This window comes from Aplidium turbinatum, chromosome 15 (genome assembly GCF_918807975.1).
Source record: "Aplidium turbinatum chromosome 15, kaAplTurb1.1, whole genome shotgun sequence".
Classification (NCBI taxonomy): Eukaryota; Metazoa; Chordata; class Ascidiacea; order Aplousobranchia; family Polyclinidae; genus Aplidium; species Aplidium turbinatum.
Genome location: NC_137486.1, coordinates 11394833 through 11409812, shown reverse-complemented (window position 1 = coordinate 11409812; position 14980 = coordinate 11394833). Strand labels below are relative to the sequence as shown.

The 14980-nt window shown below is 36.0% G+C and overlaps 1 long non-coding RNA gene across 1 annotated transcript; it reads right to left on the bottom strand.

Moving 5' to 3' along the window:
- Positions 1-2496: 2496 nt before the first annotated feature.
- Positions 2497-3764, bottom strand: LOC145784880 (uncharacterized). The gene is made up of 2 exons (XR_014291066.1): positions 3560-3764; positions 2497-3045 (listed from the first exon to the last, which is right to left on the bottom strand). It is a non-coding gene; the product is annotated as an uncharacterized LOC145784880 (long non-coding RNA).
- Between the last annotated feature and the right edge of the window lie 11216 nt (positions 3765-14980).

Sequence of the window (14980 nt, the reverse complement as noted above, 5' to 3'; positions counted from 1 at the left end):
TTCAAAAATCTCCATTGGGGAATGTTTGAACTTTACAATTTTTTTTTTAATTTATATAATTTAAAATGTAATTTATTGATTGCTTTGGACAACAAAAGGGTATAGCCTATGCACTTGTATGTAAAAATTTACCATTGTATGAGTTCCTTCTTGTGTATTTGTAGAATCAAATATAGACATCACTACCTTGGCAACTGACAGACATCCTCAGATAAGCAAAATCATGAAAGAGGAATATCCGCAGATATCGCAGTGTCACGATTTCTTTCTATCTCTTACCAGGAAAAAGACTTGGAAAGATTCAATGACGTAGTTTAATGGGTCAAACCGAAAAGCAGTCAATTAAATTCACGGATAGTTCTACTGGTGAAATGATATATAAAAACGCTCGAAGGACTCCAACGAATGGTTCACCACTTCCAACAATTAATCAAAGTAATGGTAAACAGCAATAGATTCCAATGCTTGCGACTATTGATCGAGTTTAACGTGATCCACTCACAGCTTCTCATACGATTCTAATTTCAATCAGAAATTATATTAGCATCAACTTTGCTTTACAGTACTCGTATTCAATACTTCCACTCTCGATCAACAATAATCTTTGCGTCTATTAACAACTGCTACTACTACAATAATGAACTCTCATCACCAACTCATCATAATACAACTCCCATAATAATAATCTCAGAATAAACATTACACAAACTACACCACTATTTATAGTTGGCTGTTCAGTCCAGTAACTTCGAAAAGGTTACATCATAAAGAACCATCGTTCGGTCACGTAGCATTTAAATGTAAACAACAGAAGTGTCTAGAAGGTCACGTAGGGCCGAAGGTTGTAGAAAACACGTTACATAATACAGATTTCGTCATCAGAGGTTACTTTAGGTCAATACCCGATAATAACACATCGCACCAGAATTCTATAGCAAAACAACACGATCGTAGAAGATACAAAGCAAACCATCGCAAGGCATTGCACCTTGATTGTGACACGCAGTATGATATTTGGCACATGGCTAAGAGTATGTCTAAACATCTCAGCAAGGCAACCAAAAGAGCAGAATGTCATGATCTCAGTCCCAGTCTGCACATGGCAGTTATAAGGATGTTGTTTGTCTCGTTCCTATTAACAGACTGGATACAGGAATTTTACACAGGTGGGTTAAATAGGTTATGCTGTCTTTACACTTTATAATTAGGCTGTGGCTATATTTACACTATATAGTGTATCTGCACATTACACTATACAGTGTATCTATAAAGTGCTCTGCTTGTGCAAGATATAAATGTACAACATAGCTTCTGATTGGTTCCAGGTTTTCTCGACAGTGTACTGAAATTTTGTTGTTAAAGTGCTTACCGTGTCTTGGCATTTGAGACAGCGCCTCAAGTGGTGGTAGAGTACTTTTGCATGTGTGAGATTATAAATGTTCATAAAATCCAAGACTGTACCAGAGGAATATGCCCAGTTGTTTGAGTTAGCTGATCGTGGAGGTTTGTCTGCTCCTACAGATGCTCGACTGCACTACATTATTTTCTATATGTTTGTGTAGAGATCCTACCCCAATCAAGGAACTTCAAACATCCTCCGAAACCAGGCAACAATGAGCGACGTGGCAGTCGTGACACCCCCCTTTCAAGGGTTAATATGCTTGCCCATGGCAGCAGGGGACCTGGAGCCACCGGAAACACATAGGCCTAACAATGTTGGCGTTGCAGCAGTATTCATTATGTTTGTTTAATTTTCCAAAAAAATGAATATATACGGTCTTATAGTATTGGCGATTCCATGTAGCCTTATGATTTTAAATGTTATAGTGAAATGTTTATAATACTAAAGTTACATTTTATCAGTGTTTGCATATTTTTCCTCACCATATACTCAATTGGAAGTGGCTATTTTTCCACACTTAATGCCGTGGTTACAATCAGGTGTTTCCAGAGTTAGGATTAAAGTAAGGAAGGGTTAAGGTAAGAGTTAGGAATAAGATTAGCGTTTTCATTTTTGCCCAGGACTAAAAAAATTTACAAAATTCATGTTTTTGTTTTCAACAGCTTTAAACTTTTCTCAAATTAGACCAGAATTCCTTATCTGGCAACATTATTGAGGTAATTATTACACTATATAGTGTAAATATAGCCACAGCGTACTCAATTTTGTGCTGAGTACACTTAAAAGTTGTTACATGAAACACAGAGACGTTTAGATGTTATGTTTTGTTGATTTTCGTTTGAGTGGTATCCTTCATAAGGCCCATGCCGTTTTTGAGTCAGAAGTCCCCTTCTCTGTAGTCTCGGGATACCGCGCCTACAGTTCGAATGTTTAGCACTACCGCCAAAACTTTAGATATGGTGAAGTACTCTGCAGTGAAGGGATCTAATGTCGAGAGTGAACATTAGACTAACTACTCCGGCATACTGCGCTTTATTTAAGTTACGGTATTAATAGAAAGCCTATTTTATTCTTTAAAGTAATGTGCTATGAAATCGGCTTGAAAAGCATACGATGAAAGTATGCTATGATGTTTATTGTACAAATCAAAAACGCATAACAAAATACAACAGGAATCCTACTTCAATGTTTGCTTTTAGAATTGTTTATACTTTTCACAGTGCTACAGTGCACTCTTCGGCTTATGCGAATGTTTAGCTGTTTTGTTTCTACCATGTAAGAAGTCTTGTAGTGGCAAAAAATATAACCTCCTCATTCGCATCTCCAGCACTTTTTTTATAAGTTCATTTTTTTTTTTTCTGACCATTACAGCGAAAACAATACATGTCAACATAGCAAGGGTCTAGAAAAGTTCTTCAAAAGCGCCTTCGTAGAGAGTTTCCAGTTAATGGATTGCTGTATACCCTGCACAGTCCAAGTCCGGCAATAAGCTTTCTTCACAATAGTCACGATATGTATCAGGCAGATTAAGGTTGTTGATTTCATTGCACAATATGTCGGTGTAATACAGTACTGTAATACCCCACTTTTTGAAGAGAATTCCCCTGTCATAGGCGAATTTCACCTTCCAAATCTTCATTCAACTGTAAAATACAAATGAATTCAGTAATGCACCATTTTCATTAAGTGCCAGCATACCAGTAATGTACGTAATGCATATGTGTAAAATAAGTCACGTTCAATTGCTAGATAGGCTATATATAGTATGCAAAAAATGGCAGCCAAGGAAGAACGTTCATTACCGGTACCTCAAAATGTAAATATAGCTACGGAGTTATTGAATTAATGCACTTCTAAAGTAGCACCATCATAAAGGTGTATATATGATTGCATATTATGCTTTTGAAAGCTAACTGTTTCAACACGAAGGCTAACCCTGAAGCAGTTAAATATTTCATTGGCTAGATTTCCAAATTTCATACCATATTGATAATAATTATTATTACTATCTATTTATTTGCATCAGACCAATAAGTCCATATTAAAAAACAAAAAATACAAGAATAATCATAATAACCCAGCTAACTGAAATTGCTGTTGTGGAGAATTGTTAATGAGTAAGCTGCAAATTGCACATTTGAATTTAGTTCAACATACCTTATGAAAACATATTGCAAGTTCTTGTTCACTCCTATCTTGAAGAGACTCCAAACATTGTGACAACATTTTAATGGTTTTTTAAAACAATATAATAAAAAACCTTTCTGTACCCTATTGCTGCATTCTAAAATATATATATATACTGTATTTATGAACATGCTTTGTTTGTATTATGCATATAAATTGTTTTCTATATCGTGAGTGGCCCATGAGTAACATGCTAAATGTGACATATCTGAAATATAGAAGTGCTGTATTTTCTTTTCTATGAAGCTAGCTGTTTGCATTCAAAAATAAGTTACGGTACCAATACCTTAGCCCACCCGATGGTGTTTAATCCAAACATAGTTATTTTGCTTATGTATGGGCTTATGAAAATTAGCACAAGTATATTTTTAGTGGAATTGGCTCAAAATCAACCATGGTTACAGTAGTGAATAAAAACTCATAATATATAGGCTACAAATGTGTCATGTCAAATGCAATTCTTCATTTTGGTGCAAAATATCTTAAGTGGAACAAGAAAGGAGATTACATACATAACGTAACTTTATATTTGTATCAGTAGTAAACAAACAAATTTTTTGCATGAAATCGGCTTGAAAAGCATATGATGAAAGTATGCTATGATGTTTATTGTACAAATCAAAAACGCATAACAAAATACAACAGGAATCCTACTTCAATGTTTGCTTTTAGAATTGTTTATGCTTTTCACAGTGCTACAGTGCACTCTTCGGCTTATTACAATACAAGCTCGTGGCTCCAGGTCCCCTGCTGCCACGGGCAAGCATATTAACCCTTGAAAGGGGGGTATCGCGACTGCCAAGTCGCTCATTGTTGCCTGGTTTCGGAGGATGTTTGAAGTTCCTTGATTGGGGTAGGATCTCTACACAAACATATAGAAAATAATGTAGTGCAGTCAAGCATCTGTAGGAGCAGATAAACCTCCACGAACAGCTAACTCCAACAACTGGGCATATTCCTCTGGTACACAGTCTTGGATTTTATGAACATTTATAATCTCACACATGCAAAAGTACTCTACCACCACTTGAGGCGCTGTCTCAAATGCCAAGACACGGTAAGCACTTTAACAACAAAATCTCAGTACACTGTCGAGAAAACCTGGAGCCAATCAGAAGCTATGTTGTACATTTATATCTTGCACAAGCAGAGCACTTTATAGATACACTATATAGTGTAATGTGCAGATACACTATATTATAGTGTAAATATAGCCACAGCCTAATTATCTCTAAAATGCAGTTTGCAGAGAAAGAATATCAAGGAAATTCAAAATGGCGACAATGCCCTAACTAAGCATTGTTGCGGCATAAGTACACAGGCTACGTGATTACAAGTGAGCGTTATGGATAAATATGGAAAAGTAAAAATTGCGAAAGTTTTACATAACATTTAGTAATCTTAATTCTGTTATGTAAAACCAAATGGCAGCATAAAATAATGGGATGTTTGTTTTGGCCCGCCAACTACAATTTGCAAAAATGCTGCGGGCCGGATAATTTTGCTTGGCGGGCCAGATCCGGCCCGCGGGCCGTAGGTTGCCGACCCCTGGTGTAGAGGGTGGAGGCAGCTAGGAAAACATTTCCCAGTGGGGTTTGATTCAAATTTCCAGTCAAGTGCTACTGTTACGGTATATAGTTACGGTATCTGATTAAGTTACGGTATCTGATTCTGTTACGGTATCTGATTCTGCTGTATCTTCCTTCAGCCTAACTAGTTTTAAGTTAAATCTCAGGACTTAACCTTTGTGACATTGTTGCTTTAAATTAATGAACCTACATACTTACCGGTACTCAAATTTGTCTTGCTAATAATTATGCTCTTTGTTTATAAATTATTTTAGGGAGTGGCTATTTTGAGTATCACAGATTGAAACCTATCACCGTTTTGTTGTATCACTAAATAAAACAACTTTATAGACTTTTTTTTAAATAACTGTCAACTGAATTAGTTGATCAATCAATGTTTTTGGAAATGATGCTGGCTAAGTAGCATCTGCCAATTACGGTACTAATTTCAAGCCTACTTCAGCTTAAAGCTTCCACAAATATTTAGTAATTAAACCCTTCAATTATTAAGCTGCTGTAGCCTATATACTTGGTACATTGAAACTTATGAACTTTAAAGACCACTACTTCAAACTATAAACTAATCAAATCCTTAGTAATTTGAAAACTCACATCTTCTTTTAACTCCTTGTAGTCATGCTAACCTAAGCCTCAGAAATTTGTAGATCAAACTAACTGTAACTAACATCCTACATTAGTTAAAAACAGTCTGCAACCACAATATCATGCGCAGTTTCACCGTTGATAGTAGACAATATGTCTGTATTTGCATACCTCTCGACAGAGTACTGAAATTTTGTCGTTTTTTACGTTCTTACGTCACAGACAACGTAGCTTCTGATTGGCTCCAGGTTTTCTTGACAATTACTGAAACTTTGCTATTAAAGTGCTTACCCAAAAATTCTGGTGAGTCGCTAAGATGGCTTGCTCAAATCAATGCTTTCTGCAAATATGCCCACCATGTCTAGAGTAAAAAAGGTGTGCTGCTTGGCTAGCAAATAGCAATGTGTACCTTTATTGAGATATTTAAAAGATAATTGTAATCCTTTTCTGTTGACCGATGAATAGGTTACTCTTAGCCAAGTTTGCTTGCTTCAAAAAATTGTATGGTAGGCTACCAACAAAAGTTTATTCTATTTTCAACTTTTTTTTTAATTACTATATAAGGAAAAATGCATGCCATAATATAACAGAGGTATAAAAAAGCAGAAGCGACAAAACAGAACTTTAATATATACTTACCAAAATAAGGTACAAAGCTGTTATCGGTAGGTACACCTAAGACCAGCATTTTCGACTGCACCTTGGAGTTCTATGAGGAATTTTAAGAGTTTCATTAGCTACTACTACTAGCCTATCTAGTTTCAAGCAAAAAGAGCTGAATATGTTTTTTAAGCCATTAAGCAAATAGGAAGGTTGTTAATTTTTTATTAAAGTCTGGGTTGTTGCAAAACTATGGGTGCAACCTAATTTGTACCCTGAACAATTCGTACCCTCATTTTGTAACCTGAAAAGATTGAGAGAAAAAATAGCACAAGGCCGAAGTCGCCGATCGCAACAAAGCCGAAGTCGCTAATCGGAGTTTCCGCAAAAATTTTAAAGTTAGGGTTAAGCGGTAACTCCAATCCGTGTGCTATTTTGGCTTTTTTTAATTTTTTTTCTTGATTTTTTTCAGGGTACAAAATGAGGATACAAATTGTTCAGGGTACGAATTAGGTTGCATCCCAAAACTATCATTAAGTGTATGTCTGAGTTTATGGGTAGTGAACATAAAACCTTGTTGCTGTACAGAGGAAAGGACTTAACAAACTTATGTCCTATTTTAAGGGCAGAACATTTCATATCTCCACAAGATGGAAACAATGTTGTCCCGATAGCTCAGTTGGTTAGCGCGTGCCTACATGAACGAAAATGCTTCAAATAAAGTGGCGCTGGCTTGACTCTCGGGGTCTGCACTTGAGTATTGCGTGTTAAGGACTGCTCTCCATTTAGCAGCATCTAATGGATGGAATCATTCTCTGGCAACAATACTTCAGCAATCGAAACTTCAATCTGCCAATCTCAGTGACCAGGCCAGCGTGAGTGATTCAAAGCCTCTACGTTTACAAGTATGCAAAACTGCCGGTTAAGCTCTCGAAGAAGCTTTCCCGGTCCGAGGATCAAGATTAATGGAAATAAGCTATTTTGCATGGAAATTTAATGCAATAACTATCAAAACAAGCTAGCATTCACATGTGAATTTGCAATTATCGACGTAATTGCGTTCACTTCACAAATTAGCAATTATTTTGCAATTGAAAATAATTTGACAGAAAAAAATTAACTGTTTATTTATCAATAAGATTGTCACAACTTGTGTAAGTTTTATCTTGTTACGTGAACTATGTGACTTGTTTTTTTGTTTTAAATTTACATTTTTAGAAAAACTATGTTTTTTACAAAAAATAAAAAAACAAAACAATAACAAATGCCATTCTGACTTTTAAGCAACATAAAAATAGATTTGTCAACGCAAAGTGCTTTTATCAGGGTCCGTCCGCGTGTTGTTACTATCATCGCATTATTTAATGCGTGTTTTTTATGAATCATTTTTTTAGTCGGATCATGCAGAATTTTTCCGCCAGACTTACACTAGTGTTAGTACGGTATGTATTTTGGAATTAATACAACAATCACAAAATGCGCTATTGCAATTTTAATACAATACTACCAAAGTACTACATGCTTATAAGAGTATCAAGATATCTTTCTGATAAGAAAAGCAGTATTTGTTGAGGTTTACACAATTATATACGATTTTCAGAGGTCCTTGAAAAAAAAACGATCAAATTTACACATAGACTTTACTTGAGAGTTCTTATCATTTGATCCAACATACTCATGCAGGCCTTAAAATTCATGTTTTTTTCCGGCAGCCATCGTGGCCTATCGGGAGCTCCTTCTCGGCGGCCAAATCTGCGTGCTTGAAGGCCAAAATATTCATAACGATAGCACAAGTAAATAGAATTAAACTTGCAACAATGCTAAAATGATCACTTAGCGTTGTTGAAGTCTGGGCGACGTCCTGCAATAGAATCATTGTACTATGCAATAACTGCTTTATCGGGGTTGTAATCTGGTATTGCGGGACCATCTAACGACACTAAATTGTTTCAACTGCTCGCTGCTCAGTAAATTGTTTCAACTGCATACCCTTTCATAAAACCTGACCATTTATACCGATATGATGTCACCATTGAGGGAGTGAAGTTATTAACACGGGAACAAACAGCGGAAACATTTCTCAACTATGAAGACACGTGTTTTCCCCTCAAATGCCAAGTAACCTAGTTCTCTTTTTTAACAACAATTCAATGTCCGACAACATTGAATTGACATAAAAACGACAATATTGCCAGCCGATGTGAATTAGCACTTCAGGTTAACACTTTGTTAAAATAAACGTCGGGAATTACAAACAAGACTTACAGCGCTTGTTTTGTTTGCATTAGCAATATTCCATACATTAGCAAATGTTCTCGCACTGTACAACAGTGATGATTATGTCGCGCTGACCTAATTCTACGTCACTCTTTGATACTACATATTTTCGACAATTAATCCATAATCATTCTATTGCGAAATTAAATAATTAGCCAGAAGAAACCGGCGGCCAAACTTCGCCGACTGAGGAGGTAGCACCGGCTGTCATTCAAGCACTACTTAGCGGCCATAGCTGCGATGTCCACCGGCTGCTTTAAGGCTTGCTCATGCAAATTAGAGTTTTCCTGATCACACACACAAAGATCATGGTTGAACACTATATCAGATTTTTTGCACTAACAAAATGCATTTGTCTCATCGAAATCTTGCGTTTGTTAAGTTATTTATAGTACTTTCATTTTGCTTAATCTTGTACATTGTACCAAACCTCAATGACAACAATTTGGATGAAAAAATACTTATATTTATTTCACTGTTAGGGATGCTTTGTCAACTTAAATAACCTTGCAGTGTTACACAAACAAAAAAGTTGGCAAACACTGTCCTAGATCAATATGTCAAAACAATTGACAGAGGAACGGTCTTTTGGCATATTATAACGATTGTATGCTACGGTAGCCTACTATTGAATTAGCTAATTCCTATCTTTGGAAATTAAAATTGTTTTGATGTTTTTTCTATATTCATCAGTTACCGTAATACCGTACCCTTCACACAACAGTTGAAATAATAAAGAGTTTCTCTCTTTAAAACCTGAACAGCTATAATTTTTGACACGAGTATTTGCTTAATGCTTATGGGTATAGATTTTATTCAGTTTCGTAAGTTGCCCAATGCCCATTCGTCAACAACAAACAAAAGCAGAGTTAATTACATTATTAAGCTGCGCCCTTTTAGGGCAAATTTTTAATTTCAATTGGGGGGATATCTAAATATCTGTGTATGCCAGAAAAATGAAGGCATGCAAAAAAAATTTTTTTTTTGTCAATGTTTAGACCCTGCTGTCGGCCCCGGAACATTTGCAGGTTACCGGAATTTTAAAATCCTCATAAAATCTTAATCTTTTGTGCTAGGTAGGGCATGTTGGTATTCATTTCTATTGTTTTTGGATAATTAATCCATTTATTAAGTTTACAGACAAATTTAGACATGTTTTAAAATTTTAATTTTTGCAACGGTGGCAAATTTTCTTGCATTTTATGTAAATGTTTGTCGTTTCTGAAGGTTATGATAGTAGCAAGTTGGATTTACTGGTTCTGGTACATTCTGAAGCAATATAAATAGACTCATTAGTTAAACATTTTTACAAAAACAATGGCTGAGGAAGTCCAGATGAAAAAATAGTATATTATAATTCTTATTTATGTAACAAATTACATCACAGGCATGTAAGTATGTATACTGTTTCTCCACCCATTAACTTGATTCCGATTTTACCTTCCAGGATACCACGAAATATGCCTACCTGACTCATTCTATTGAATGTATTGTATTAGCTGAGTGTAAGAATGGCATAATGATCTTCAATAAAGGATGATCCTTTAGAAATAGTAAAGTATAAGTCACTGAAAACATCCGAACTTCCGCTTCGTTTAAATGTACTAAGACATTTTCTCTATCTCCGTACATTTCAATTTATAAATTCCACAACATCTAGTCAACTGCACAATTAACTCTACGAAGGCATCATCGACATATATTCATCTGCATGTATAGCAGCCACAAAGTGCAAGAAGACCATCATAGACCACATAAAAGAGCTTGAAACCAAAAGAAAGACTGTGAACAAAAACAAGAATAACCAGTAGATTCTTAGGTTCAATAATTTTTTTTTAGGAAGTCTTAACTTTAAAATTTGTATTCTAGCCTACAGGAAAATGTGTTGCTGAAGGTGTCGTGGATCATCTAACCTTAATGAAAATTAACATATCTAACATATGTGTTATTTGAGATGGTATAAACTCTAATACTGGTTGGAAGGATGGTTCAATGGCCCATATCGACGGAAGTATAGGAAGACCTTGTCAGCGTGTTATTTGCTTACTTCACCACTGGGAGTTACCACTTCGCAAATTTTTTGAACACATTGATGGATAAACTTCAGGGCCAAACAGTTTTAATGGCCCAATCGGAAAAATGCTTGCCAAAAATGTATGGGAAATGGAGCCAATACTATTTGAACCACTAAATAATAAATATACCAAAATATCCTGAAATTTCGGTTCAAGTTGAACAGAATCTCTCGAATGATGCAAAGCACCTGCATAAGCTGGGCATGGCGACCAATAGTGGAAATCTTCCAGAAAGTTTGATCAAGAAAAAAATTGGCCCACTGTGTCACTCGCGTTGGTTATTCTTGTTTTTGTTCACGGTCTTTCTTTTGGTTTCATTGGTTTCAAACTCTTTCATCTGGTCTATGATGGTCTTCTTGCACTTTGTAGCTGCTATACATGCAAGGTGAATATAATTATGTTGATGATGTCTTCGTAGAGTTGATTGTGCAGTTGACTAGATGTTGTGGAATTTGTAAATTGAAATGTACGGAGATAGAGAAAATGTCGGAGTACATTCAAATGAAGCGGAAGTTCGGATGTTTTCAGTGACTCATACTTTTCTATTTCTAAAGGATCATCCTTTATTGAAGATCGTTGTGCATTCTTACACTCAGCTAATACAATAGATTCAATAGAATAAGTCAGGTAGGTATATTTTGTAGTATCCTGGAAGGTAAAATCGGAATCAAGTTAATGGGTGGAGAAACAGCATACAAACTTACATGCTTGTGATGTAATTTGTTACATAAATAAGAATTATAACACTATTTTTTCATCTGGACTTCCTAAGCCACTGTTTCTGTTAAATGTTTAACTAATGAGTCTATTTATATTGCTTCAGAATGTACCAGAACCAATAAATCCAACTTGCTACTATCATAACCTTCAGAAACAACAAAAATTTACATAAAATGCAAGAAAGTTTGTCACCGTAGCAAAAATTAAAATTTTAAAACATGTCTAAATTTGTCTGTAAACTTAATAAATGGATTAATTATCCAAAAACAATAGAAATGAATACCAACATGCCCTACCTAGCACAAAAGATTAAGATTTTATGAGGATTTCAAAATTCCGGTAACCTGCAAACGTTCCGGGGCCGACAGCAGGGTCTAAACATTGACGAAAAAAATTTTTTTTTTGCATGCCTTCATTTTTCAGGCATACACAGATATTTAGATATCCCCCCAATTGAAATTAAAAATTTGCCCCAAAAGGGCGCAGCTTATTACATTATATATAATTCATTATTTTTCAAGTTTGTTTATATAGCTTTACCAAGCCTTAAAGCAACCGGCGGCCATCGTGGCCATGGTTGCTAAGTAGTGCTTGAATGACCGCCGATGCTACCTCTTCAGTAGGCCAATTTGGCTGCCGGTTTCTTCTAGCTAATTATTTAATTTTGCAATAGAATGATCGTGGATTAACTGTCGAAAATACGTAGTATCAAAGAGTGACGCAGAATTAGGTAGCGCGTCATAATCACTACTTTTGTATTGTGCAGAAACTTTGCTGTTGTATGGAAATTGGAAATATCTAGCTGCGATCATTAGCTATAAGTCTTGTTTGTAATTCCTAACGTTTATTTTAACAAAGTGTTAATCCGAAGTGCTAATATACATCGGCTGGCAATATCATCGTTTTTATGTCGTTTCAATGTTGTCAGACATTGAATTGTTGTTAAAAAGGAGAACTCCCCAGACAACAAATTTCATTATTTTTACCCTGATTTAACGACTCCAAACGTAGAATCAATAAAAAAATGACGGATTTTGTTGTTTGGGTAGGTTACTTGACATCCGAGGGGAAAATACTTCTCTTCAGAGTTGAGAAATGTTTCCGCTGTGGGTTAGTGACTTCACACCCTCCTCTCTCAATGGTGACATCATAAGGGTATAAATGGTCAGGTTTTATGAAAGGGTATGCACTATGCAGTTGAAACAATTTACTGAGCTGCAAGCAGTTGAAACAATTTAGTGTCGTTAGATGGTCCCGCAATACCGGATTTCAATCCTGACAAAGGAGTTATTGCATGGTACAACGGTTCTATAACAGGACGTCGCCCAGACTTCAACAACACTAAGTGATCATTTTGGCATTGTTGCAAGTTTAATTCTATTTACTTGTGCTATTGTTATTTGTATTTTGGCCTCCAAGCACGCAGATTTGGCCGCCGAGAAGGAGCTCTCGGTAGGCCACGTTGGCTGCCGCAAAAAAAACATGAGTTTTAAGGCCTGCTCTATGCAAAACTGTTTGTGCAAAGCTCTGCAATGACTTCGCTTGAGCACTACCAGAAACAATATTTTTTTTTTGATATTAGTTAATGATTCAAAATGAGAGCAGCTCATTCATTTTTTACTGCTTCAGTTGTGATGCATCTGTTTTTTAATATGTTATCACAATTGTTTTCATCATTATTGTTTCATTCTACATTTTCTATATCAAAAACAATTTTTAAAGTATATATATATATAAATTATTCATCAGCAAATGGGATTTGATCACATTTACTAAGCAAAGTTGCCTGCGATGCAGCTGCACTGTGCAACTGCTGGGTCTGCTACTATTCGGCGAGTCCGATTCGGCGAGTCCGATTCGACTAGTCCGATTCGGCGAGTTCCCTATTCGGCGAGAGCCTTTTTCGGCGAGTGCCCTATTCGGCGAGTTTTTGAAATTTTTGAAAGGAAATTATCGGGTACCGTAGCCTAATTATAATTGCCGTTTTTACATAGTTTTAACGTCGCTAAACGTTGAAATTGTGCAGAAAGGAATAAAAATAAAATGTTTGAACTATTAAATTAAAATTCGTCATGTCAGTTCAGTTGTTTTTATTTCTGACCATCATATGAAAAACAATACACGTCAACATAGCAAAGGTGTAAAAAAGATAGAAGCGACAAAACGCGAACGTTAAAACGTGCTTGTGACCGAAGTAAGTTATTGAGTTGAAAGAAACATACGCGCCGACTTCAGGGGGGGGCGGCGCCCCCCGTAAATTTATGGTTGAGGGGCAACAAAAATGGTGATGACAAGTGGTGTTTCAAATATAAAACACTTCGCGAAGGAGATTTAGATAATTTAAACGGACTTAAATGCCGAAAGCAAGAAAAGCCTACGTTGCTCTTGCCCGCAAAACAGCAGCTGATCGCATGGCTATCTCATACGGTATGGAAATTTCAAAGTAGATGGTAGAGTACTGCTGGAATAGTCACGTAACTATTCACTGCAATATTAAGTAAACCAGCTAAATTAGACGCGCTATTTTCAACGAGGTCTTCCCGCTGTGAGATCAATTGTGATTCAACAGAACGCATTGTTTTTGCAATGTATGAGAATTAAATTGAAAACCGAAAAAAGAAAAGGTGTTTAATGGTCTTGGTCGCAGATATTGCCTGCATTAACGACGTCTCTCACCGCTATTATCACCTAGCTAACCTGACATCATTGTTTTATGCGACCGCTAAGGTTTGACATCGACTTTAACGATCATGGAATGTTACGTAATAATAAGAACGATTATATCCTACACGCAAAAATAAAAAAATGATCTCCTCTTTCTGTTTTGTCTCGTGAGCTTTGCATATTGCTCAACAAGTGCATAAAGTTTAGAATTGACAAGAAATCATTGAATTTGAAAATTAAGTTTGAATCACTGCAAATAAACGTATTCAAAACTTTCACTTAAGCCTACGCGATTTCACAATCCGTAATCTACGTCGACAATGATTTTTAGTGCGTTCATTTTGAAAATTGCTGAGCTGGAGACAACAGCTTGTCCCGTGTTAGTTGAACTTGTCTTTTTGAGGTGAAAATCACTTGCGAACATCTCGACCTTTACTCGAGTATAGCCTACTGTATTCAATAAAAGACTATAAAGACTTTCGATAAAAAACAGAAGAGAAAACACTTCGCCGTTGTCAACGCTTTGAAAGTAAGTAATTAGCGAAACGAGGTTAATAAAACTGATACCGGGTTTTCACTCTGCTTGAGATCATGATTTTTTGCGTTTTATTTCGATAACTTCACTGTCTTGATCGTTGTTGTTCACTCGCACGAAAAGGAAATGAATCGGCTTGTTTTCCAACAGTTCCAATTATGAGCTAACAATATCAAAATTTTTACGACTAGGCGTACTGCGTGCGTAAAACTAATCCTTTCAAGCAGCGCTTCTAATAAATTCGGTTTGCGACCTATTTGTTAATATAAACACGACACTAAGCTTAATCAAAGACTATTTTAATTGAGTAAATAGCGCTATGGTTATGACGTTATCACCTTTCTCGCCC